The sequence below is a fragment of the Loxodonta africana genome, chromosome X (genome assembly GCF_030014295.1).
Source record: "Loxodonta africana isolate mLoxAfr1 chromosome X, mLoxAfr1.hap2, whole genome shotgun sequence".
NCBI lineage: Eukaryota > Metazoa > Chordata > Mammalia > Proboscidea > Elephantidae > Loxodonta > Loxodonta africana.
The window spans coordinates 53,745,874-53,773,112 of NC_087369.1; the positions used below are offsets into that span (position 1 = coordinate 53,745,874).

Below are 27,239 nucleotides of genomic sequence, written 5' to 3' on the forward strand. Positions count from 1 at the left end.
ACTTAATGGTCTGACTGAGACTGGAAAGGCCCCCGGAGGTCATGGTCCCCAGACCTTCTGTTAACCCAAGACAGGAGCCGTTCCCAAAGCCGACTCTTCAGACAGGGATTGGACTGGACTATGGCACAGAAACTGACACTGGTGAAGAGTGAGCTTCTTGGGTCAAGCAGACACATGAGACTATGTGGGCAACTCCTGTCTGGAGGGGAGATGAAAAGGCAGAGGGGGTCAGAAGCTGGCTGAATGGACGTGAAAATAAGAGAGTGGAGAGAAGGAGTGTGCGGCCCTATTAGAGGGAGAGCAACTAGGAGTATACAAGCAAGGTGTATATAAATTTTTGTATGAGAGACTGACTTGATTTGTAAACTTTCACCTAAAGCACAATAAAAACTTTAAAAAAGTGAATAAGAAATGAACAAAGAAGACTGAAGAAGAATTGTCGTTGTTCTTAGGTGCCATCAAGTCAATTCCGACTCATAGCAACCCTATCTACAACAGAACGAAACACTGCCAGTCCCGTGCCATCCTCACAATCGTTGTTATGCTTGAGCCCATTGTTGCAGCCACTGTGTCAATCCAACTTGTGGAAGGTCTTCCTCTTTTTTGCTGGCCCTTTACTTTACCAAGCATGGTGTCCTTCTCCAAGAACTGATCCCTCCTGATAACATCCAAAGTATGTGAGACATAGTCTCACCATCCTTGCTTCTAAGGAGCATGCTGGTTGTACTTCTTCCAAGACACATTTGTTCATTCTTTTAGCAGTCGATGGTATATATTCAATTTCTTTGCCAACACCACAATTCGAAAGCATCAATTCTTATTTGGTCCTCCTCATTCATTGTCCAGCTTTCACATGTATGTGATGCGATTGAAAACACCACAACTTGGATCAGGTACACCTTAGTCTTCAAGGTGACATCTTTGCTTTTTAATACTTTAAAGAAGTCTTTTGCAGGAGATTTGCCCGATGCAATGCATATTTTGATTTTCTGACTGCTGATTCCGTGGGTACTGATTATGAATCCAAGTAAAACTAACTCCTTGACACCTCAATATTTTCTCCGTTTATCATGATGTTGCTTACTGGTCAGTTTGAGGATTTTTGTTTTCTTTCTGTTCAGGTGTAATCCATACTGTAGGCTGTGGTCTTTGATCTTCATCAGTAAGTGCTTCAAGTCCTCTTCACTTTCAGCAAGCAAGGTTGTGTCATTTCCATATTGCAGGTTGTTAATGGTCTTCTCCAATCCTGATGCCTCATTCTTCTTCATATACTCCAGCTTCTCGGATTATTTGTTCAGCCTACAGATTGAATACATTTGGTGAAAGGATACAACCCTGACACACATCCTTCCTGACTTTAAATCACACAGTATACCCTTGCTCTGTTAGAATGATTGCCTCTTAATCTATGTACAGGTTCTTCACGAGCACAGTTAAGTGCTCTGGAATTCCCATTCTTTGCAATGTTATCCATAATTTGTTATGATCCACACAGTCAAATGCTTTAGCATAGTCAATAAAACACAGGTAAACATCTTTCTGGTATTCTCTGCTTTCAGCCAGAATCCATCTGACATCAGCAATGATTTATCCTGGTTCCACAACCTCTTCTGAATCCTCCTTGAATTTCTGGCAGTTCCCTGTCGATATACTGCTGCAGCCACTTTTGAATGATCTTCAACAAAGTTTTACTTGTATGTGATATTAATGATATTATTAGATAATTTTCACATTCGGTTGGATCACCTTTCTTGGGATATTGGCATAAATATGAATCTCTTCCAGTCGGTTGGCCAGGTAGCTGTCTTCCAAATTTCTTGGCATAGACAAGTGAGCACTTTCAGTGCTGCATCCCTTTGATGAAATAACTCCATTGGTACTCTGTCAATTCCTGGAGCCCTGTTTTTCGCCAGTGCTTTCAGTGCAGCTTGGACTTCTTCCTTCAGTACCATCGGTTCCTGATCAAATGCTACCTCCTGAAATGGCTGAACATCAACTAATTATTTTTGGTATAGTTACTCTGTGTATTCCTTCCATTTTCTTTTAATGCTTCCTGCATTGCTTAACATTATCCCTGTAGAATTCTTCAATACTGCAACTTGAGGCTTGAATTTTTTCATCAGTTCTTTCAGCTTGAGAAATGCTGAGCATGTTCTTCCCTTTTGGTTTTCTACCTCCAGGTCTTTGCACATGTCATTTACAATACTTTACTTTGTGTCTTCTCAAGCCGCCCCTTGAAATCTTCTATTCAGCTCTTTTACTTATTTCTTCCTTTCCTTTAGCTACTCGATATTCAAGAGCAATTTTCAGAGTCTCTTCTGACATCCATTTTGGTCTTTTCTTACTTTCCTGTCTCTTTAAATGACCTCTTGCTTTCTTCATGTATGATGTCCTTGATGTCATTCCACAACTCGCCTGGTCTTCGGTCATTAGTGTTTAACACGTCAAATCTATTCTTAAGATAGTCTCTAAGTTCAAGTGGGATATGCTCAAGGTCGCACTTCGGCTATCATGTACTCATTCTAATTTTTTTCAGTTCCAACTTGAACTTGCATATGAGCAACTGATGGTTGGTTCTGCAGTCAGCCCCTGGCCTTGTGCTGACTGATGATATTGAGCTTTTCCATGTCTCTTTTCACAGATGTAGTTGACTTGATTCCTGTGTATTCCATCTGGGGAGGTCCATGTGTATAGTGGCCGATCGTGTCAGTGAAAAAAGGTATTTGCCATTAAGAAGTCGTTGGTCTTGCAAAATTCTATCATGGGATCTCCGGCATCGTTTCTATCACCAAGGCCATATTTGCTAACTACCAATCCTTCTTCTTTGTCTCCAACTTTCACATTTCAATCACCAGTAATTATCAACGCATCCTCATTGCATGCTTGATCAATTTCAGACTGCAGAAATTGGTAAAAAAAATCGTGTATTTCTTCATTCTTGGCCTTTGTCATGAATTCTATACCCCAAATATGTGTGTCAACTTGGTTAGACCATGATTCCCAGTACTGTGTGGTTTACCTCGATTTTGTGATTTTCCTATGTGTTATACATCATAATCTTTGCCTGTGGCTAAAGAGGATTAGCATGTAATTGAAAACCCTTGCTCAGGTCACACCCCTGATCCAACATAAAGGGAATTTCTCTAGGGTGTTGCCTGCACCACCTTTTATCTTATAAGAGATAAAACGGAAGCTAGCAGAAAGTTTGGGACCTCATACCATCAAGAAAGCAGTGCTGGGAGCAGAGTGTGTCCTTTGGACCTGGATTTCCTGTGCTGAGAACCTCCTAGTCCAGGGGAAGATTGATGACAAGGATCTTCCTCCAGAGCAGACAGAGAGATCCTTCCCCTGGAGCCGACACCCTGAATTTGGACTTCTAGCCTACTAGACTCTGAGAAAATAAATTTCTCTTTGTTAAAGTCATCCACTTGTGGTATTTCTGTTATGGCAGCACTCGATAACTAAGACAGCCTTGGTGGCTGGTGCATAAATTTGAATAATAGTCATTTTAACTGGTCTTCCTTGTAGGCGTATGCATATTATCCTACCACTGACAGCACTGTACTTCAGGACAGACCTTGAAATGTTCTTTTTGACAACGAATACAATACCATTCCTCTTCAAGTTGTCATTCCCGGCACAGCAGACCATATGATTGTCTGATTTAAAGTGGCCAACACTAGTCCATTTCAGCTCACTTTTATGCGTTCCATTTCTTTTTTTAAAAAAATAATTTTTACTGTGCTTTAAGTGAAAGTTTACAAATCAAGTCAGTCTGTCACATATAAGCTTATATACACCTTACTACATACTCCCACTTACTCTCCCCCTAATGAGTCTGTCCGCTCTCTCCTTCCAGTCTCTCCTTTTGTGACCGTTTTGCCAGTTTCTAACCCTCTCTACCCTCCCATCTTCCAATTTTCCTAGATTCATACTTCGTACATTCTAGGTTCCGACTATTAATGGATGTTTGCAGTTGTTTCTTCTCATTTTGAGTCATGCCACATCAGCAAATGAAGGTCCCGAAAGCTTGACTCCATCCATGTCTTTGAGGTCAACTCTGCTTTGAGGGGGCAGCTCTTCCCCAGTCACCTTTTGAGTGCTTTCCAACCTGAGGGGCTCATCTTCCAGCACTATATCAGACTGTATTCTGCTGCTATTCATAAGGCTCTCACTGGCTAATTCTTTTCAGAAGCAGACCACTGGGACCTTCTTCCTAGTCTGTCTTAGTCTGGAAGCTCAGCTGAAACCTGTCCACCATGTATGACCCTGCTGGTATTTGAATACCAGTGGCATAGCTTCCAGCATCACAGCAACACGCAAGTCCCCACAGTACAACAAACTGACAGACGCACGGGGGAAGAATTATTGATCCCTTTGAATTATGGTGTTGGTGAAGAATATTGAATAAATCATGGACTGCCAGAAGAACGAACAAATCTGTCCTAGAAGAAGTGCAGCCAGAATGCTCCTTAGAAGTGAGGATGGTGAGACTTCCTCTCACATACAGAGGGACCAGTCCCTAGAGAAAGACATCATGCTTGGTAAAGTAGTGGGTCAGCAAAAAAGAGGAAGACCCTCGACGAGACGGACTGACACAGTGGCTCCAACAATGGGCTTAAACATAGCAAGGATTGCGAGGATGGTGCAGGACCAAGCAGTTTTCATTCTGTTGTACATAGGGTCACTATAAGTCTGACTCAACAGCAAGATTAAAAGTAAAAGGATGGGAAATGTAAACACTGTTTAAAAGAAAGCTGTAGTAGCTTTCAGACAAAGTGAACTTCAAAGTAAAGACAATTGCCTGGAACAAAGAAGCACATAACCAGAATGATAAAAGGGTCAATCTGTCAAGAAGACATGACAATCCTAAGCATATATGCACCAAACGATAGACCTTGAAAATACATGAAACAAAACTGACAGAACCCAAAGGAGAAATAGATAAATCTACAACTATACTTAAAGGCTTCAATATTTCTTTCAGTAACAGATAAAAATATTGTTGTTAGTTACCATCAAGTCAATTTCAATTCATGGCAATAACAGACAGAAAATACCACCAGTCAACTGAACCTAATAGCCATTTATAAAACATTCTAAAAAACAAAAGCAGAGTATACATTTTTTGAAGTGCACATGAGACATTCACCAAAATAGATCATACCCTGATTTATAAAACAAACCTTAACAGATTTAAAAGAATTGAAATACAAAGTATGTCCTCTGATCATGAAGGAATTAAATTAGAAATCAACAACAGAAAGAGAAAAGGATCATTTCCAATTCTAAATAATCTGGGTCAAAGAAGTCTCAAAGGAAAACAAAAAATATTTTGAATAGAACAGAATGGCAATACAATACATCAAAATGTGTGTGATGCAGATAAAAGTGATACTTATGGGGAAATTTATAACAATTAAATGTTTGTATTAGAAAAACAAACAAAAAAAACCCGTTGCCGTCAATTTGGACTCATAAGGAGCCTAGACAGAGTAGGACTGCCCTATAGGGTTTCCAAGGAGCAGCTGGTGGAATCAAACTATGGTTAGCAGCCATAGCTCTTAACCCTTATGCCACCAGTGCTCCTATATTAGAAAAAAAGGTCTCAAATCAATAATCTATGCTTTCATCTTAAAAAACAAATAAAATGAGGAAAATAAGGCCAAAACAAGCAAAAGGAAGGAAATAACAATAAAGAGAAAAATAAATCAATAAAATTGAAAACAGAAAAAGAGAAGAAAATGGATGAAATCTAAAGCTGGCTCTTAGAAAATACCAATACAATTGTTAAACCCCCAGCAAAACTGGTAGAGAATAAAGACAAGGCACAGTTTACCAACAACAGAAATGAAAGTGGGGACGTTGCTACAGATTCCAGACATTAAAGAGATAAGGGAATATTATGAACAATTCTACACACATAAACTTGACAACTAACATTGCTAATATCATTTGATGATTTTTTTGTCTATATTCACGAAGGTATTGGCCTATAGCTTTTTTGTTGTTGGTAGTGGTTTTTTATTTTATCTGTTTCTGTCTTTGGTATCAGAGTAATGCTGGCCTCATAAAATAAGCTGGGGCATTTTCCCTCTTCTTCCCTGAAAGATTGTACAGAATTGGTGTTAATTGTTCTTTAAACATTTGTTAGAATTTACAAGCGAAACAATCTGAGTTGGAGATTTCTTTTTCAAAAGGTTTTTAACTATGAATCCAGTTTTATTAGTGGTTATAGGGCTATTCAGGTTATCTACTTCATCTTAGGTGAGTTTTGGTAGGCTGTATTTCTTTCAGGAATTGGAGCTGTAAGATGTTTTTGTTGAATGCCCAAGTTTGATTCAATTATTTGATCCTCCTGGATTAGGGAAGATACTATTTGATACAGGGCCTTCTGGTTGTCACGGAGAGGTTTCCAGTCTTCTTGGAGCAATCAGGTAGTAGTGGTAGTTGTGGGGGAGGCTCTGGGATAGTGTTAATGTGGTAAGTTTCAGGATACCAGCTTCTGAGACTGGCCCGCACACACCACTGTAGTTACCACAGTCATCGAAAGCCAGGGCAGAGGATTTGAAATGTTCTAGGAAGTGAGCTGGGAATTTGGAGCTGGAGGTAGGGCCAAAGGACAGGGGTGCGCGAGGGTCAGGATAAATGTAAAGCTGGCCAGGGAGTGCCACTAGGTCTCCACCCCCCTCTCCAACTAGATCAACTGCCCTCTCAACCATTCTGCCTTCTGGAATTCCTCCATCCTTACATGCAACAAATTTCCATGCCAAGGTTAAGTGCTGACATGGCATGGCTTCTGTCGACACAACTGAAAGTCTTATTGTTAACTCTTTATTCCTTTGAAGAGAATTTAGCTGCTACCAAAAAAGTTTGGAAAACACTGCCCTCAGATGTCCCAAAGGAGATGACTTGAGATTCTGGCATGGGCGCCTCAGGAAAGCAATGGGCCAGTCTTTCCCAACCCAAGGCAGGGCACTTAAATAGAGTTAGCCTTGGTTTGGAAACAAATTGTGGCATGCAAATGGCTGCAATGCTTCCCCCATTTAGTCAGACACAAATTGAGACTCATAAAGCTGAAAGCAACCTCATAAATCTCCCTACTCATGGCCTTATTTCATAGATGAGGAGACTGTAGTCTAGATACGGGAAGTGACTGGCCCAGGTTCCAAGGTCCCAGCACAGTGCTGTGTACACTACAAATAAAAAGTTTTTATTGGCCTATATATTGAACTATATGAGAGGCAATGTGACACAGTTCCTGCCATCATGGAATTTAAACTTTAGTGGGGGATACAGATATTAAACAATTACACAGGTAATTAAAATGGAAATGAGTGTTACCAAAGAGAAATGCAGGAAGTACAAATATATAGCCTTAAAAAAATCTTCCTAAGACACACTCCACCATCACCATCCCCGCAGTCATAGTGATCAAAACGGAAAATCAGGGAATTATCATATGTGATCTTTTGGTGATTAAGTGAACTTCATGTTGGTTTAACTCCTCAACCTAGAAAGTACTTTTTTTTCTTCCCTACACCTGAAGCACAATCACAGGGAGGTATGTGGAGAACGTCAATTTAGTATTTTTTTTTTAAGGAGCTAGATGAAGAATGGACATTGAAAGAAGTAATGATTCTAGCCAGGAGTGCTTTGTTAGACCAAAATGAAGGAGCCACTGTGAAGTGACTCAAGCCAAGCATGACTGAGATACTGCAGGGGAGATAACCCTGGATCCAAGAAGGCCCTGAAACAGGACCTAGCAACTAACATAAAAACTCCAGAGAGCAGGAGCTCTCTGCTTAATAAACCAGGAAGTTCTGCAGAGCAGGCAATGAGTGAGACACTTTTAATGGGAAATTTCTATAAAGGTTTGATAAGTTATTCTTTTGGGAGATGTTTCCCTGACAACTGGCGTCCTCTTGATGGGAAGTATTTAAATTGTCTGTTTTTCCCTTATACTTTTTCAAGGCGTAGAAACAATCACAAAAATCTGAGACTTGATAAGCGGCCATCATTTAAGCTTTGAAGATGGCAAATTACCACATGGGAGGGTTTAAATAAAACCAGCTCAAGTCTATAGCCCACTAACTGATAATTCTATTATAATAGCAGGTCAGGCTCTGTTAACCCTAACAATCAACAGATGAACAAAACATCAGAATGCAATTCTATATAAAGCATAGAGCTTTCTGCAAGAAAAACAAAATAGAGTCACCTACAAGGTGACTGAGATAACTACTAGAAGAGAAGATGTTCCCAAAAGCTTCTAAACCACATTGCAAAGTGAGGTTAACTGACCAATAGATTTGGGACAGGAAGCAGGAGTGACTGTCCAGAGTTGATACCACAGTGGGTAGGATTCAGGCCACATCAGTACCGAACAGGTCTGGACAACCTGCCTGGGCTTTTGCTCATCATTTCATAACCACTGAAAGTGCTGTATTTGGTTAAGGGTATGGAATTTAAGATTTTTTTTTAATGTTTTCTTTTATGTATTCAGTTTAAAACTCAAAATTCATACCCGCCAATGCTGGTGGGGCAAAAATAATTTATCGTCATCACAAGAGGTAACATTCTAAAGCTAAAGCAGCAGCTACCACAAAGGCTTAATGAAATCATCCTCTTTGGAAATTATCAGTAACAGCACAGTTTAGGTTTGCATGCCCCTAGACCCTTAAGAGCTGGCTAAGTAACCTCAGAAATACTGTTAGCTCAGTAAGTCTGTGAGTCAATGGAAAAATGACAACAATTAATCTCGGGTTCTATGTTTCAATGACTTGCCTGTGAAGAAAGGACGTGATGAAATAAGCACAGATAAAGCTTCAAGTTCTATCTCAGAATCTGATAAAAACATCACTTATTTTTATATATGCTCCCTGCTGTATCCCCAGCACCTAAAACAGGGACTAGCATATTGTGGGACCTCAGAAAAAAATTTTTTAACATAGATATATAATCTCAGTCTTAGACAAAAATTCTGCAAAATTAAAAATGTGCACTGAAAAATCATTATTTTGTTATTCATATTGACATGCATCCATCTCAATGTTTTGTTTTGTTCTTGCTATGGTTTGGTGAAATCAGACAAGTGAGGATCATGGCTACCTTCTATCATTTACTACCTACATGACCTTGGCAAGTGATTGAATACCTCCCTTAAGTGCCTATGGCCTCGTCTCTAATATAAAACCAATAATCTCTTGTTTACAGTGCTTCAGTAAGGATAAAAGGTGGTAATACCATTTCAGAGCCTGTTGAACACAAAAGGTGTTCAACGAATGATGTGCTTGAGAAGGTATGAGAAAACCTCTCACATTCTCCTTTGATCTCAAAAGTGGATCCTGAGTTTGTATCATCCATGTCACTTTCTGAGCTTTCTTCCCTCCCCCTGTCCCTTCACTCATTAATATAAGGACTGTTAACCCTGGCTATTTTTTTTTTTAATATAGATTAGAAATCTCCAGAGGAGATTCTAGCCAAGGAATCAGCTGAATGTGAATCTCCAGTGCGGGGGTGAGGGGACTGCCTTGTGGGGTGCCCCATCTGGCCCTGAGCACCCAGGCTTGATGTCCTCCAGGAGTACAGGCACTTGGGAAGAGAAGAGCACCAAAAAGCAATCAGTCAGGACACAGGGAGCTCAATGCTTCAGAGAGAGATGAAAGGCAGACCCGGCAAGCAAAGGGAGCACCAGGGACAGATGGACAACCCAAATTAGGAGGTCACACCCTCTTCCTCAGAAACATCCTAATTTAACCACTAAATGAAAAGCAGCTTTCAGACGTTTTCTGCAAGATGTGATTTGACAGAAACTTCAAGCGCGCACACACACACACACACACACACACAGAGAGTCTGGAAACCCTGGTGGCATAGTGGTTAACTGCTACGGCTGCTAACCAAGAGGCTGCAGTTCAAATCCGCCAGGCGCTCCTTGGAAACTCTATGGGGCAGTTCTACTCTGTTCTATAGGGTTGCTACGAGTCGGAATCGACTCGACAGCAGTGGGTTGGTTTATATATAGTCTAGTCAATTCTGACCCATAGCAACCCTGTAAGGAAAGAGTAGAACTGCCTCATAGGTTTCCTAGGCTGTAACCTTTATGGGAGCAGATCACCAGGTCTTTTCTCCCACGAATCAGCTAGCGGGGTCAAACTGCTGATCTTACAGTTCGCAGCCAAGCACTTCAACACTGTGCTCATATACTTAAGCTTTCCAAAAGGCAAGTCTGAAATTGGCTGGCTAATTTTGCCTAAACCAAAGGGATAGATCTAAATGCTTCTAAAACCCTCCATTTTAAAAGCAACATATATTTTTTCAATTTAAGTTTAACAATAAAGAAAGACAGACCTAAGTAATATAATCAGAAGGTGAATACTCACAAATCTGAGCAAAAGTATTTCTCTTCAAGAGGGTGCTAATCAAGTATAAGAAGCCTATCTCATCTCCACTTTTTAAATAACCATGTACTACTTCAGTTATTATACAACTTTTAAGCATGTCACACCTTGAGGGACTCAGTTTCTCCATTTGTTTACAAAAAGCAGGGACGGGTTGAATCTAGCAAACTCTAAAACACCGTCCTCTTTTGAAACAGAAATCATTGTTATTTCACTCTAGGCCAAATATTTTATTACCAAATATGCAGACCTTCTAATATGTGGTTCCTCTGAACCGTAAGAAGGCAACAGGGTTTAAAAAAAAATAACACAATGAGTTAATGCAGGCTTAAAGTAAAATGCCCTAGACACCTTGTTCACCCCAAAACAGGAAAGACCACATTTTTTCCTCTCTTTGCCTTTTAATCAAATTTCCATAACTCGATCTTCCAGATGCCATAAGCCTCTTATATTTCCAAAGACTCATCTTAAGATAGAATAAATCTACCTACAGCCTGGGATCTCTCTTGTTAAGTATGTGGTTCTTAAAATCACAAAAGATGAATGCAGTATTGAGTCAACAGCTAGCTTCCCATTGTGGATGGTGGGAAGGCCACCCTGGACTCAGCACTTCATAAAAATCTCAACCTCCTTGCTTAGCCCTTATTGAGGCATATAACATGTAGACAAAGAAAATCCAAGGCTCAAAAAAGGGTGTCGATTTAGTATTGATGATGGGAGAATCACATACAGCTTTATGATATCTACAAATCGTAATCAAGTTAACATACCATTTAACATCCTCAAATAACAACGGAGGAAGAGCCATGAAAACAAAGTGCAGCCAAGACCAGCCTTAAAGGCATAAAGTATTTAGAGTACATGAAGAAAAATACATCTTTCATAAATTCCCATACAAAGAAAACCTTACTATTCATTGAACGCTGTACAAATTCTTCCTATAGGTTTGGTAATACTACATGTACTGGGAATTCAATGTGGCTAGAATATTTAACATTTATTAAGCACAAAGAATGGTAAAGTATATAAAGAGACCATTCGCTCACAGAACGTAAGGATTCAAAAGCATACAATAATCACCAATCTAGGAAACAGTTTCAACTCACTGCTCTACAACAGCCTTGTTCTATTAACCACTTGAAGTGTCCCTGGTTTGCAATAATAAAAGTCCACTTTAAAAAACTGGAGAACTCACTGTAGCCAAAGCACCTACATTGGAAGTCGATAAAAAGAAAATAAGTGGGTTTGTACTAATGAATGAAGTGTCTGCAAAGTGAAACTTCATCTCTCAATATTTCTAAGGGGATCATGAACCCCTCTTTTCTCATGCCAACTCATTTCTTTGGACCTGTCTATAAAAAGTACAATTTATACAATTTTAAAAGGCTTCTTCTAAAATACAGATGTTTAACTACTAACGACTATAAGAACCAATTAGTTTTTTCAACTTAGAAGAAACATACAAAGGAAGCCGAAATGTTACTGAAAACACTTAATGAGAAACTCAAATTGTCAAAATATAATCTGGAGGTTGGTGAAAAGTAATCTCAGTCCTCCTAGCCATTAACTTAAAATTATTTAAGAATCCAGTCTCTAATAAACATATGCAAAAAGATATTTAAAAAAATTCTAGAAGTATACACCTGAATAGGCAAATACTTTATTTCTCCAATTTCCTTTGGAATATGTTCAGTTCACAAGACATAATATGATCTAGTACATTGCGTAAATGGATTTATTTGGAAAGCCTCCTTTCATTCATTAGCCTGAAACATGCTTGTTTCCTGTATTCCAGAGAAGACCATATATATATATATAGTTTTTACAAGATTTACTTTGCATGTTTCTCATGTGATCAGACATTGGCAGGGTCACCCGTGGTGTGGTAACGACTGAGCAGTAGCAAAATGTTCACTTGCTCGAATGCTCGCAAGCCTAAAATTACCCACCCTTAGCTTTCAGGGGAAACCCTGGTGACGTAGTGGTTAAGTGCTATTATGGCTGCTAAGCAAAAGGTCGGCAGTTCGAATCCACCAGGCACTCCTTGGAAACTATATGGGGCAGTTCTACTCTGTCCTGTAGGGTTGCTATGAGTCAGAATCGACTCGATGGCAGTGGGTTTGGTTTTCGGTTTTTTAGCTTTCAGGTGTTACCTCCCCAAGGGTTCCGTTAAGTTTCAAGAATTTTACCTTAAAGGGATAATAGCCCCATTCTTCATATTGTTCAGCTTCTTGGATTATTTGCTCAGCATACAGATTGAATAGGTATAGTAAAAGGATACAACCCTGATGCACACCTTTTCCTGACTTTAAACCACTCAGTATCCCCTTGTTCTGTTCGAACAACTGCCTCTTGATCTATGTACAGGTTCCTCATGAGCACAATTAAGTGTTCTGGAGTTCCAATTCTTCGCAATGTTATCTGTAATTTGTTACGATTCACACAGTCAAATGCCTTTGCACAGTCAATAAAACACAGGTAGACATCTTTCTGGTATTCTTTGTTTTCAGCCAGGATCAGTCTGACATCAGCAGTGATTTCCCTGGTTCCACGTCCTCTTCTGAATTTCTGGCAGTTCCCTGTTGTAATACTGCTGCAGCTGCTTTCGAATGATCTTCAACAAAATTTTACTTGCGTGTGATATTAACGATATTGTTCAATACATGAATAAATACTGCACACTAATTTATTTCTGTCAGCAAACGCAGCATCGGGTGAGAGGAAACTTAAAGCCTCCAGTGGCCCAACTGGGTTGCCTTGTTATTGTTGTTGTTACGTGCCATTGAGTCAGTTCCAACTCATAGTGACCCGATGCACAACAGAACACAACACTGCCCGGTCCTGCGCTGTCCTTACAACCATTATGCTTAAGCCCATTGTTGCAGCCACTGTGTCAATCCATCTCCTTGACGGTCTTCCTCTTTTTTGCTGACCCTCTCACTTTACCAAGCATGATGTCCTTTCTCCAGGGATTGAACCCTTCTGATAACATGTCCAAAGTATGTGAGACTTAGTCTCGATATCCATCCTTGCTTCTAAGGGGCACTCTGGTTGTACTTCTTTCAAGACAGATTTGTTTGGTAGTTCCCTGTTGACGTACTGCTGCGGCTGTTTTTGAATGATCTTCAACAAAATTTTACCTGCATGTGATATTAATGATAAAAAAAAATTGTTCAATAATTTCCACATTCGGTTGGGTCACCTTTCTTGAGAATAGGCATAAATATAGATCTCTTCCAGTCGGTTAGCCAGGTAGCTGTCTTCCAAATTTCTTGGCACAGACAGGTGAGTGCTTCCAGGGCTGCATCCATTTGTTGAAACATCTCAACTGGTATTCCGACAACTCCTAGAGCCTTGTTTTTCTCCAGTGCCTTCAGTGCAGCTTGGACTTCTTCCTTCAGTACCATTGGCTCCTGCTCATATGGTCCCTCCTGAAATGGTTGAACGTCAGCCAATTCTTTTTGGTAGAGTGACTCTGTGTATTCCTTCCATGTTCTTTTGATGCTTCCCAAGTAGTTTAGTATTTTCCCCATAGAATTCTTCAATTTTGCAACTTGAGGCTGGAATTTTTTCTTCAGTCCTTTCAGCATAAGAAATGCAGAGCATGTTCTTACCTTTTGGTTTTCCGTCTCCAGGTCTTTGCACATGTCATTATAATACTTTGTCTTCTGGAGTCACCCTTTGAAATCCTCTGTTCAACTCTTTTACTTCATTGTTTCTTCCTTTTGCTTTAGGTATTCAACTTTCAGAGTAAGTTTCAAAGTCTATTCTGATATCCATTTTGGTCTTTTCTTTTTTCCCTATCTTTTTAATGACCTCTTTCCTCATGTATGATGTCCTTGATGTCATTCCACAACTCATCTGGTTTTTGGTCATTAGTGTTCAACACGTCAAATCTATTCTTGAGATGGTCTCTAAATTCAGGTGGTACATAGTCAAGGTCGTACTTTGGCTCTTGTGGACTTGTTCTAATTTTCTTCAGTTTCAACTTGAACTTGCATATAGGCAATTCCAGAATTGGCCCCTGGGCTTGTTCTAACTGATGATATTGAGCTTTTCCATCGTCTCTTCCCACAGATGTAGTCAATCTGATTCCTGTGTGTATTCCATCTGGCGAGGTCCACACGTACAGTCACCATTTATGTAGATGAAAAAACGTATTGCAGTGAAGAAGTCGTTGGTCTTCCAAAATTCTATCATGCCATCTCCAGCATCATTTCTGTCACCACGGCCATATTTTCCAACTACCGATTCTTTTTCGTTTCTAACTTTTGCATTCCAATCTCCAATAATTACCAACACATCCTGATTGCATGTTCGATCAATTTCAGACTTCAGAAGTTGATAAAAATCTTCAATTTCTTCATCTTTGGCTGTAATGGTCGGTGCATAAATTTGAATAATAGTCATATTTTCTGGTCTTCCTTGTAGGTATATGGATATTATCCTATCACTGACAGCACTGTACTTCAGGATAGATCTTAAAATGTTCTTTTTGACTGAATGCAATTCCATTCCTCTTCAAGTTGTCATTGCCGGCATAGTAGACCATGTGATTGTCCAATTCATAATAGCCGATACCAGTCCTTTTCAGCTCACTAATGCCTAGGACATCAATGTTTATGCATTCCATTTCATTTTTGATGACTTCCAATTTTCCTAGATTCATACTTCGTACATTCCACGTTCTGATTATTAATGGATATTTGCAGCTGTTTCTTCTCATTTTGAGTTGTGCCACATCAGCAAATGAACGTCCCGAAAGCTTGACTCCACCCACGTCAGTAAGTTGGACTCTACTTTGAGGAGGCAGTTCTTTCCCAGTCGTCTTTTGAGTGCCTTCCAACCTGAGGGGCTCATCTTCTGGCACTACATCAAACAACGTTCTGCTGCTATTCATAAGATTTTCACTGGCTAAATCTTTTCCGAAGTAGACTGCCGGGTCCTTCTTCCCAGTATGTCTTAGTCTGGAAGCTCAGCTGAAACCTGTCTGCCATGGGTGACCCTGCTGGTATTTGAATACCAGTGGCATAGCTTCCAGCATCACAGCAACATGCAAGCCCCACAGTAGGACAAACTGACAGACTGCTGACAAACATGAGGGGGGCTGGGTTGCCTGGGGGTGAGGAAATGAAAGGAGAGAGAACAGGGTTCCCAATAGTATGTGGGAAACCTAAAAGACAGACTAATTATTCTATTTCACTACGTTAGCTTAAAGGCAAGCAATGCTATTTTAAATTTGTTTTAACTTTCAAATAATTGAGTATGCATATAAGGTAAAGACAAAAATTAAAACGTGCTGAGAAAAAACTACAGAAGGCACAATTACACAATCCAAGAAAAGCAACACATTTGTATCTTGCAGTCAAGATAAATGTTCTGGGAAAGCAGACATGCCTCTACGGTTTGGCTACTTTATGGGTTTACTATGACTAAAAGGACTGATGGCATCTTGGAATCAAGGCACATTCATCCTCATGCCAACATCAACCCAATGATAAGTTTTCTGAAGAAGGTAGCTTTGTTGGCTAAGGCCCTGGCCAAGTCATTCCTCTTTGTTTTGGAGGCAGTTTCACTTCATACAACATCACCACATCTCTTCTAGTTGACTTGGGAAAGGTGGGTGTGGAGAGGCGCTAAAGGAAACATCCTCTGTGGAAATTCCAGGCCTTTCTGCTGCTTTCAGGTACACAAGAGTTTACCATAGTCATTAGATTCAGGGAAGAATCACATAGTGCAAAAAGCAATATTCAGAGGAACAAAGCCTTAACGTGAATAAAATAAGACTGTGCTTTGTTATTCTCATCACTCATATACAGCATGTTCTAAATTAAATACGGATTCTTCAAATCATTATACTAACTGGGGGCAACAAAATTATGATGTTGTTTAAGGGCCAAAAATCATTCTTATTTTTAACAATAAAATTTGTAACAGACCTACTTATTTCTGTATACAAGGCAGTTAAATGTTAGTTTAGAAATCTTAGAACAGATAGTTCAACCTATTTCTTAAAACCCTACATAAATATATACACTGATTAAATATTGCAAATATTTTGGGAGCACTTGAAAGCACTGATTTGTATTTCAGACACCAATTATTAAAAAACAAAACATTCGATTTATTAAGCAGTGTAATTCTGGGAGATCTTTCACTTTAAAATTTCAGTTACCGTCATAATAAAAAATATGTTGGCAAAATGAGGTTTACTTTTCAATTATATTGTAATCTGTTGCCCTTTTTTCTACCTGCCAGTGTGCATGAGACTGCTGTTCCAATTAAGGCAAAATATAAAAATCCCCTATGGTTCAATTTCCTTTTAAGTCAAATGAGAAAAGTGTAAAAGATTATTTCCTACCTCTCACAACTTTTCAGAACAAGTAAAACTTATAAAGCATTTTGCAAAGACAAAAAGCCTGTACAGGAATAAATGAAGATCATCTGAGCATTAAAGAAAAATCATGAAATAAAAAAAAAAATTATTTCCAGCCATTTGTATTTATCTTCTTTTGCAGCCAACTTTTGAGAAAGTTGTTACCATAAAAATAATTTGGGTCAATAATGACAAAAATTATGCCAAAATTATAATAATTCTGATTGCTCAATGATTCAGTCCTACATTTTACTTTTTTGATTGGTATTTTAATGCTTAATGCTGCTATTAAGAGGCATATTAACCTACCTTTTAACTTCAGACAATCCTCTTTAACCAATATTTTTATTTATAAAATGATACTAGACATAACAAATTTTCTGTCACAATAATTTCTTTGCATTTGTAAATCTTCTACTTTGTTTCTCCTTTAATATTCAATAAAAAATTATAAAGCCATATATGTTGTGTTAATGAGCATTACAAATAATGGAATCCAAGTAATCACAAGCCTCAAGACTCGAAATTCTGTTTAGTTTTTATTCTTTTCTTCTTTCTAGTCATCACAAAAAGGTAAAGATCTTTAATTTTAAAGGTCATAATTCCAAAATGAGAAACTAATAATGTTAATTTTGTAATCCTGAAATGCATGACTGCTTCACTGAAACTAATCTCTTTTAAGAAATAAAGGAATAACTTTTAAAAAAAAAAAAAGACCGTCGGGCAATTGCACAGGCAGGATAAATAATTCTAATCAAAATTTTTATTTTATAAATACTCTTTCTTTTTTTTTTTTTTTTTAGTCTCCTGTATTTTCAAATGTATTTTACAACAGCCACAATCCCTAGAGAAGCGTTTTTAATAAACACTCTTTGAACTAAGGAACTGTCTCAGATTGAAGACTAAGGAGACATGATGACTAAAAGCACGGTGGGATCCTGGCCAGGATTTGGAACAGAATAAGGACATTAGTGGGAAACTGATGAAATCCAAACAAAGTCTGGAATTTACTTAGTAGTTCTGTACCAATGTTAATTTCCTGGTTTTGATAAGTGCTCCATGGATAACGCAAGACGTTAACAGAGGAAACTGCGTGAAAGGTATATAGGAACTCTCTGTACTATTTTTGTAAATTTTCCATAAATGTAAAATTATCTCAAAATAAAAAGTAAAAAACAATAAATTCTCTGAGAAAGAAAACAAATTGTGACATTATTTTATTAAGAATCTAAATCTTCTAAAATAATGTTGACTGAAATACTCAACTTGGTCAGTGATAGTGAAATGAGTCCACTAGATGGCACCCTATTTTCTTCAGTGACCAGCGAGGTGATGTGACACCTCTTTTCGCACATCTATCATCCCTCAGGGAAACCCTGGTGGCGGAGTGGTTAAGTGCTACAGCTGTTAACCAAAAGGTCGGCAGTTGGAATCCACCAGGCGCTCCTTGGAAACCCTATAAGGCAATTCTACTCTGTCCTATACGGTTGCTATGAGTCAGAATTGACTTGACAGCAATGGGTTTGGTTTTTTTTGTGATCATCTCTCAGGGAGCCCTGGTGGTACAGTGGTTAAGAGCTACGGTGAGTTATGGTTGCTATGCTAACCAAAAGATTGGCAGTTCAAATTCCCCAGCTGCTCCTTACAAACCCTATAGGGCAGTTCTACTCTGTCCTATGGGGTCTCTGAGTCGGAATGAGTTGGAATTGACTCAACAGCAACGGGTCTGGTTTCATTTGGTTTTTGGATCATCCCTCAGAGAGCCCTGGTGGCGCATCGGTTAATGCACTGGGCTGCTAACCAAAGGGTGAGAGTTTGAAACCACCAGTCCCTCCACAGAAGAAAGATGTGGCAGTCAGCTTCAGTAAAGATTACAGCCTTGGAAATCCTATGGGACAGTTCTACTCTTTCCTATAGTCATTTTGAGTTGGAATCAACTCAATGGCAGTGGGTTTGGTTGAGTTTGGTTTGGTTATCATTCCTCAGAGTCCTGGTGGCACAATGGTTTAAGCACTCAGTTGCTAATCAAAAGGCTGACAGCTCAAATCCACCAGTCACTCCGTGGGAGGAAGATGTGGCAGTCCACTTCTGTAAAGATTTACAGCCTTGGAAACCCTACGGGGCAGTTTTATTCTATCCTATAGCGTCACTATGAGTTAGAATGGACACGATGGCAGTAGGTTTGGTTTTAGGATCATCCCCCTCACCTGAATCAATTTTCCCCCAGCCTACTTTATAGTTTCAATGGGTACCACACCTTCTGCATAAGAGTCTATGATTTGACCCTCACTGTATAAAACAATGCTTGCTTTATTTTCTTGTAGTGTCTCAAGATTCAAGCTTAACTATCATTCCGGAATTTCAAGATAAGGTTTATTGATCCAGTCATTTGACATATTTACTGATCCTTTACTTTGTGCCACCATTATTAGCTCCACTGTCTGCAGCAACCCATTTTCTTTAGAGTTGACCAACGTGAAAACTTTCCACCCTTCTGCAAACTTTAAAACCACATGAAATCCAGAGAACTCCTTTGAATAAGGAGTGAACAAATGCTTTCCACTCTTTCTGATGACAAACACCCCACTGACCTCTGTAACTCAAATGATACGGAATAATTGCTTCTAGATTGTTTTTATGTCAAAACGAAAAACCTAGGTTCTTTCTGAAGTTAAGGCCAAACAGCAATTGTTCACTCGTCGTGGGGAATTTTAGTTATCTGCTATTTTTCCTTGTCCATTCGATAGCCCCCTGATAAAATATTCTTATCATCCATACTCCTCTGCTTGCCATTTCTCTTTGTTGAAAAGTTCTATTAAACCCAAGGCATCAGGTTCCATTTCAATACTGACATTGCATTTTAGGAAAGACATTCCAAGCATCACTAATAAGAATTAAAAAAGAAAAATCAGGATTGAACCCGTTCAGGGTCTTACATGTCAAAATGAAAACTGAGTCATACCGTTAACATATTTCTAAAGTTCAACATTTAGACTGAAAAACATCCAGTCTCTGAATTTTACCAAATAGGCACTTACAGTACTTCGGAATTAACTGGAAATACTGATTCTTCATAAGAGGGACAATACTTATAATATCTCGCCCTAGCCAAAACCAGAAGGCATAAAAACACCCTCCATTTGGAATAAGGTGGTAAGCAAAAAAAGGTCTTAGTCAATTTTCAAGCCAAATGTTCATATAAATCCCTTTCTTTACATTCATTTTTCACCCTCACGTTTAAAAAAAAAAAAAAAAAAAAAAACCTCTGATGAGTAGAATGCTATAACCAGATTGGATTTAAAAACTTATTTCCTTTTAAAAACAATTTGCTCTAATTGTGAAAGCAAAATTCTTAAGTGAAATTATTCCTAAATATATCACAAAGGTCTACAGTATGGTGTTTTCTGGCGCTAGCAACTTCATCTAAATTTACCACCAGTTTTAAGGCGGAGGGGGGGGAAACAAACCCGTTGCCGTCAAGTCAACTTTCATACTGACCCTATACCTATAGGCAGAGTAGAACTGTTCCATAGAGTTTCCAAGGAGCGCCTGGTGGATTCGAACTGCCGACCTTTTGGTTAGCTGCCATAGCACTTAACCACTACTCCACCAGGATTTCCTTTTAAGGGAAAGGCATTGAGTAAATCTGTTCTCAGCACCTCTATCTCTGAACAATAGGGCTGTTAAATTTAAGACAAAGTTAACTGCAACTTTAAAAGCAAAGATACACTTTTTCGTGCTGAACTGAAATTAAACCGAGGAAAATTTCATAATACATGCTTTAGGAAGAATTCAAATTTATTATTTCTAAACCATTAAATTTCTTACCAAACAAACTAAACTGTTCATCAACTTGCCTATGGATTTAAACTTATTTAAATAAATATCCCATTCAATTAATTGCTCAAAGACCTTCAGATATCAAGAAAACCTGAGGCTTTGTTTTCCCTATTCATGCTATTCAAACTCACACTTCAAGATATTTTCATATTTATTTACCACACATTACATAAATACTAAAAGAGGAAAATTACTTATCCAAAGCTTTATCCAAATTAATAACTCAGATTATCTTCCAAATATATATAAACATTTAACAGTGACCTAAGTCACTAGAAATTCTAAATAATGAGGGATAAAGAAAACAGAACAGGAAAATAAGCTTATTTAAATATTTTAGATAAAAATTAAATATGCAGGCATATCCTAGGTTTAGCATAGTTTGATATCTTTTTCAAGATAAAACAATAAATGACATCATAATCCCCAAGACACAGCTAGATAAACCCATCTTTAATTTATGACCTGAATATTTCTTTGAACAAATACATACCTACTACATTACACACACTGAATTATAGGCTCTGGTATTAAAATAATGACCCACACAGTGTCAAAAGTTTAAGTCTAAAAGGGACAAGACACAAGTGAATATCCTGTGTCAATAAAAGCAAGACAGATGCTATGATAGAAAAAGACAGTCAAGTCCTTAGTCTGGGGTCAAGTGGGGTTAGGAAAAAGGTGTTTCAAGAAAAATACATTAACATTTTAAAATATTTTCTACAAGAACAAAAAACAAAACATTTTCTGATAAACACTCAGATAATTAAAAATTCTAGAATGGAGTATCCTGTCTTTATACATTTTGGTCAGTTGCATTTTGCTGTTTATATACTATGCTCTTTCATTAAAAAAAAAAGTCTCTTTGTTTATAAAAAGGATGGTTGGTCAGTTCTTATAATTTTATACCATGATAAGGAAACAAAACCTAAAAAATAAATTCAAACAAAACTTTTGTATCTCCAGCTCACAGAAATCACCACCAACCTTATTATTATTATTTTAATCAACTGTTTGTTCATGCTTACCACTGCACAGCAATGGTATTTCTTCAACGCAAAACCACAAGCAAGCTTATCTGCCAAGAATCCCCCCACCCAGCCAGGATGAAGTAGAAAAGGAGCCATACTTGAAAGAGCTCTATATAACTTCTCCAAGATGACTCCTTTAGGTAAGAGACAGAACTTTTTAGGGGTAAAAAGAATTACTTCCAAATCTCCCAGAGGGAACCCTTAGTTATTACCAATTCAGCTGCCCTTTATACTAAAGTAACCTTTAAATAGTTCTCCTTCTACTTATATCCCTTCTAAATTCACTATTGTTACTCATTATGAGTTCACTGATATTAGTCAGCGCAAGTCAGTTAGTCACTGTATTTTTTAAACCACCAATATCCCCCCTTTCTTTTTCTGGTTTTTCCTTCCTTGGGTATTTTGCAACATTTAAGATGAGTAACTATACCCAAGAAATGCTGCTGGGCTTTTTTTGTTTGTTTGTGGTTTAAACAGTGACCATATCCCCATTAATAAAAGGAGTGTAACTCTTCATGGGCACATTTCCTCTCATGAAAAGGTGATACTTCCATTTCAGGTCACTACCTTTGGATTAAAAGTTTATTCTACATATTTTGTTTGATCACCAGTTCTCTTAAACTAATTTAGAAATAGTTCACACGATCCAATTGTTTCTTCATTTCTTTATCCAAACAAGAAATGGGTCAATGGGTACCAAATAGGTACCGTTTTGACAAAATGGCCCTAGTCTAGTATATACATTTCTGTCAGTCACAGGTGGGGCAGGGGTGGATTATCCAATAAGCCAGGTACACATGGGCTTGTTTTTACTAATAGTAATCTGTAGTGTACAATTTCACATGGGTTTCACCACATCCTTGAATTTAAGAAATGGAAAGGTGGAAGAATGTGGTTGCAAATGGCAAAAACTAGAGGTCACCTTTTAGCTTGGCTTTCACACTTGGATCTTGAAAAAAGTCTTCACCATTAATTTCTACACTTTCTTCTCTCTCATGTGTGTGTAAGAGGGGAGGGCAGGGGCAAGAGGGCAGGGCATGAACTTTGTGTTGCAGTGAACATCCTCTCCAAACAATCTTTCCAATATGCTTATAACGTGCTCATTCTCAATTTAATAATGTGCACTTCTTAAATAATTTATAGCAATTATGTGACTAACCAGAAGCTTTGTTTAGTTTTGTAAAATCTGACAAAATGATAGAAAATACATCATTCAGAAGACAGTGTAGAACACTTAAGATTTGGGCATTCCATTGTACCTCAAAAGGAAAAAAAAAGTGTAAATAAACACTGAACTTACAATGCCGAAGCATTCAGGGGAAAGTATTTTTTGAAATTACATTCCCATCGAGTCAATTCGGACTCATAGCAACCCTGTAGAACAGAACAGAACAGAACTGCCCCATCAGGTTTCCTAGGCTGTAATCTTTATAGAAGCAGACTGCCATATTTTACTCCCGTGGAGTGGCTGGTGGGTTCAAACTGCTGACCTTTTGGTTAGCAGCTGAGTGCTTAACCACTAGGCCAAGTATATTGAATGTGGACTATATGAATAGACCAAGGAATATACCATGGACTGCCAGAAAAACAAGCAAATCTGTCTTAGAAGAAGTATAGCCAGAATGCTCCTTAGCAATGAGGATGGTGAGACTCTCACTTATTTTGGACATGTTATTATGGGGGACCAGTCCCTAGAGACAGACATCATGCTTGGTAAAGCAGAGGGTCAGCAAAAAAGAGGAAGACCCTCAACAAGATGGACTGACACAGTGGCTGCAACAATGGGCTCAAACATAGCAACAGTTGTGAGGATGGTGCAGCATCAAGCAGCATTTCGGTCTGTTGTACACAGGGTTGCTATGATTCAAAACCAACTCAAAGACACCTAACAACATTTTTTGAAATGCATCAAAAATAAGATGAATTAACATATGGCTAGATGGATAGCCAGATATTTGATAAAGCATGTACATTAAAATGCTAGTAAACTAGGTGGTAGGTATATGTGTTTTCACTGTAAAATTTTTTCCACTTTGCCAGAGATTTGAAAATTTTCAGAAAAAAATGTTAGGAGAAAAAACGGGGTAAATTTATTTTTTAAAGACATACACACACACAAAAGCACTAGTTAAAAATTTCTAAAAGCATTTCCTCTTGCCTCCATATCAGTATCAACAAAGCAGAGTCCTTGGCTTGCACCTGCCTTCTAAAGTGATCCCTCACTCTGGGGGGAAGGTCTGTCAAGGCCCATTCACCTGACTGACTTCTGAGAATCAGCTGACCAGCCATTTGGCTGAGCTTAAGTGTGTGCCTCCTCCCTAGTCTTCTGTTGCAAGAAGCAGGACAGAACCAGCTGCCACTGCAGCAGACTGGAAACTTGGCCCTCAGTCCCCACCTGCCCTCCCTTCTTTCCATTCTCTGACTCCATTATTGAAGCACCGGAGGGTCTAGGGTTCTCCAGGGAACCACACTTCACAGCACACAAGCATTTCCCCAGACACCAGGTTTTTCTGGAAGCTTCTGGGCATTTTCCTAAGCTTTCCTCCTCCCCTCACCCACCCAGCAGCACCTACGCAGCTTTCCTTAGTGGAAAGCAAAAAAGCAGCAGAGAAAGGCAAACCTCCCCACACTCCTCTGAGCCCAGGCAGGATAAAGACATTTTTAGTGGTAGAGCCCGAAATGGAACTGCCTCTTTGGTCAGACTGGAGACCACACACTATGTACCCACATTCCTGGCTCACTGAGTGGCTCCAGGAACCTGCAGGGATAAGGAAAAGAGAGGCTCCCAGCCTCTTTTGCTCCTCACCCTTATCCAATAATAAAACGGGTGGGAGGGAAAGAAGCTCATTCTCACAGCTCATACCTACTGAAGACAGGAAACTGCTAATCTTGAAGCATCTGTCAGGACAGTAATCCCAGCCACTATCCAAATCAGGCCTCTCCATTTGCCTCATTGTTTTGTTCATAGGGAAAAAAAAAGTCAAGAAAAAGTGAAAGTAACACTATATGATTCAGATTCTCCCAAACCACGTGTTCTTTCAAGTCAAACCTTTGTCTTCCGGTTCTCTGGCAACCCTCTTTGGACTAAACCCAGACCACAGAGCATGCTGCTGCTGTGGCTGTTCTTTGGCCAAAGCTGCTTGAACTCTGAATTGGGCCTGGAATCCATATAGAAGCTGATCTATGAGAAAAGCCCACAGATTCCAATGAGAAAACATATTACTAACCCTAATGATCTAATAGGTCATTCATCCTTTCACTGTTACAGCAGCTCCCTTCCCATCCTGCTCCCTTTCCCCTTCTCTTCCCTCTGGGCATTCTAGAAAAGTTTAGGAGAAAATGTCATCATTTTTTTTTTCAGTGAGCACCTGACCACATGTCTCCCTCCATGCAAGCAGGACTGCAGGGCACCCAGCTTCAGCAGGCACACTGTCCCTAAGGGGCAGTCTGGGGAACTATAACTCTAAGAGAGAGCTGGACATGATATTTGTGGAGAGAGGGATGTCAGGGGAGTTTGAACCTAAACCACTTGTCCTGGAATTTCAGTTGAGGAAATTCCATGATTTGAGAGTATGAAAGACTGATATTAAGTAGCACAAACAAAAAGTATTTGCTAGCATACATGACTCAGATTTTATTTTTCTGAGTTCTCTATGGTTTGGTTGTTTTACCTCCCAAGAAACGCTTTTTTATAAGAAAACTTTACCAACGGGCACACTACCTTCATTCTACATTTTGGATACTCTACATCTCCAGATCAACATTTTGATATTAAAAAGCACAACCAAACACATAGCTGGGTAATTTTCCTTCTTGAAAACGAACACCCTAAAATTAAATTGCTTTGAAGATTCAAGAACAACATTTAAAAGGCACTTGAAACCACTGCTTGGGACAAACTTTGTCATTTTAAGCACACATGACATTTTCATAGCAGGAAGGATTCCAATATCCTTTTCAAATGGTATGCTGAATTGGCTTCTAATTCAAAGTAGGCTGCTGATATCTAGTCTTTTAGCAAAAGAAGGATATAACACAAGACAGTCTAGGAGACTGAACACTATGACTATTATAACAAAGGCAGAAAAAGGAATAATTCATGAATAGAGGGAGTACACAGGCATTACAAGCAACTTCGACTTCATGAATGGTTCCTCACGGGTTCCTCCTCTCCAAACCTCTCCATTTTTCTGAAATGCAGAAGTTACTTACTCTAAAGAGACTACACTTGTAAGAAGAACAGTAACTCCTAAGTTAACAGTGAAAAAAAAGGCAGAGCAAACTTTTATTCACCCAGCCTTCCTTTCAGAAAAGGCTAAACTCAAAGGAAACTGCATATTTTCTAAAGCTTATGATTTCAACTTTCCATTGTAAGAATTATTACATAAGGGAATGGACTGGAATGTCCAAGACTCTTTCCTCTGTAATTGAAATGTAATGAACATTTCTCTGTCTTGGCCTTAGAGAATAAAAAACATGGACTTGGTAACTGGATTTCCCAATAGCTCAGGACTTCTTGGCTTTTGGAAATCTATATGATTCAGAAGAAAAGTCTCTATTTGCATTTCACTGGAGGCATTACTCAGGTATATGAAATCACAAACAAGATGGGAAGTATATTTGCATACAGTCCTATGTTATTTACATACTCTTCCAAACTGCAGTCTACTGGGGGGAGGGGAGTAAAAACTTGGTTCCTAAAACTGGTAAGGGTGGCATGTCATGATTTTTCTTACTTCTGCCCCATCTCAATTAATTCATACCTAGTGCCGCTATCACCTACATGGAGAACTGTTCCAGAGGTACGGGAGATCAAAAACCGGAGGAAAGCAAATATTTGAGGTTTTATCTTCGGCATGCCCTCACAGAGGATACTGGCCTAGGAAAGGCTGAAGTTGGTACACCCAGGTACAATCTTACAGGAGCCTAGCAAATAAATGAGAAAGAAGAGACCAAACATTGAAAAAGGTCATGGTTCAAGAAATAACCTGTGGCCCCAGGCTGAAGTCAAATAACTCTTCAAAGTCCCCAAAATCACACGCTCGTGAGCGTAGCAGGAATTCAAACTATGAAATAGTACCCAAGCTAGCCCTGCCCTTCTCATTCCTCCTCGCCCAAAGGGCCTCTTCTGGCTCATGCTTCATCCCCAAATCTAGCTGTAGGATCTGCTGAGAAATAACCGTTTACATGGTACTTGCTCTGAGGAGTGTGAAGTTCTCTCCCTCTCAGGGATATTCGTGTTTTAAGAGGAAGCATCAGAAATGCTTTAAGACTACAAGAAAAAAAGTGCCAACAGAACCCCTGTGGACTCCTGGAGGCCAGAGATGACTTTTCCCAACAGCCAAATGCTCCCCCCCTTCCCACTTCAGGAGCAGCACCACCATCTTGATGCATCCGCAGTGGAAACAACACTGCCTTATTACTTCTCTCTGGTGTTGTGCAGAGGCTCCCCAGGTTTACTGCTTCTCCCCTCAGCCCAGGAGCTCAAACCCAGCACCAAGGGAGACAGCAGGGCCTCCTCAAACAAGCCTTCTCCTGTCCTTGTCTAAAAAAAGAAACACAGTAAACACACTTAACAACTCTTAGAAT

General features: G+C 39.1%; 1 long non-coding RNA gene across 1 annotated transcript in view; it reads right to left on the bottom strand.

Annotated features, from left to right (window-relative positions):
* The window catches only part of LOC111752776 (uncharacterized), a 59,474-nt gene continuing 32,235 nt past the window's right edge, over positions 1-27,239 (bottom strand). The window contains exon 4 of the long non-coding RNA XR_010319768.1: positions 1-26,576. This is a non-coding gene — a long non-coding RNA (uncharacterized LOC111752776). The remainder of the gene's footprint in view (positions 26,577-27,239) is intronic.